The 1231-nt window shown below is 42.2% G+C and overlaps 2 pseudogenes; one reads left to right on the top strand and one right to left on the bottom strand.

The window, feature by feature from the left end:
- Positions 1-1231, bottom strand: part of LOC111733620 — a 42440-nt pseudogene that overhangs the window by 11341 nt on the left and 29868 nt on the right.
- LOC105308558 lies at positions 86-981 on the top strand (annotated as a pseudogene).

Below are 1231 nucleotides of genomic sequence, written 5' to 3'. Positions count from 1 at the left end.
GCAGTTTAACTATTAAGACAGTAAGACAGTGTTAAACTCCCACTTCCATTTCTCCTTTCACAAGCAGGGCTTCCAGACCTGAGTGATGGCTGTTGAGAACTGCACTGTGTTTACTGACTTTGTATTTGTAGGACTTTCTGGCAGGCGGGATGTGCAGCTGGGCTCTTTGTGCTCTTTCTGCTGGTTTATGGCATCACTGTGATTGCCAACGTGGGGATGATCCTGCTGATCAGCACGGACCCCAGACTCCACATGCCCATGTACTATTTCCTGAGCAATCTGTCTTTCTGCGATGTCTGCTACTCCTCCACGGTCTCTCCCAAGATGCTGGTTGATTTCTTATCTGAGCAAAAGAAGATTCCTTATAACTTATGTGCCATTCAGATGTTTCTTTTTGGTGCCTTTGCAGATGTGGAATGTGTCATGTTGTCTGTCATGGCATATGACCGCTATGTAGCCATTTGCATTCCACTTCTTTATACAATTACCATGTCCAGGAGCGTCTGCACACAGCTGGTGGCCATTGTGTACATCCAAGGTTTGGTAGATTCAGCAATCTTCTCTTATTGCACTATTCGATTGTCATTCTGCAATTCCAATGTCATCAATCACTTTTTCTGTGACTTCCCACCCTTACTAGCCCTCTCCTCCTCAGATACATCTATCAATGAGATAGTGATGTTCACTTACAGTAGCTGTGTTCTGGGGTTCAGTATTGTCACTGTGCTCCTCTCCTACAGCTACATCAAAGCCTTCTCTACCTGTGCCTCCCACTTAACCGCTGTGGCTATATTTTATGGGACACTCTTGTTCATGTATTTCTGACCCAGCTCCAGTTACTCCATGGACATGGACAAAATGGCCTCTGTTTTCTACACAGTTGTCATCCCCATGTTAAACCCACTGATCTACAGCTTAAGGACTAAGGATGTGAAAGGTGCCTTGAAAAAATCAATCAGCACTAAATTATATTCTGGGTGAAACTCTACTGTTACCTCTAAGTATATACTGAAACATTCTGATAGTTTTATTTCATGTACTGTGACATAGTTTGCTGTAGTCTTATTGGTGCCCCTTTTAGATATTTTACTTATTGTGTCAAAATTGAATGTAGAGAGCAGTTATTATTGATCTTATTCTTCTCTCCAAAGTAAGAAAGACTGGTAACAGGTTCACTTTGCTGTTTCTCAAAAAGGATCTTTGTATATCTTCCTGCTCTGTTCATGTGTAC

Source organism: Pteropus vampyrus, unplaced genomic scaffold, assembly GCF_000151845.1.
Source record: "Pteropus vampyrus isolate Shadow unplaced genomic scaffold, Pvam_2.0 Scaffold591, whole genome shotgun sequence".
NCBI classification, from domain to species: Eukaryota; Metazoa; Chordata; class Mammalia; order Chiroptera; family Pteropodidae; genus Pteropus; species Pteropus vampyrus.
The sequence above is the reverse complement of the archived record's forward strand: the minus strand, read 5'-3'. Positions and strand labels throughout refer to the sequence as shown.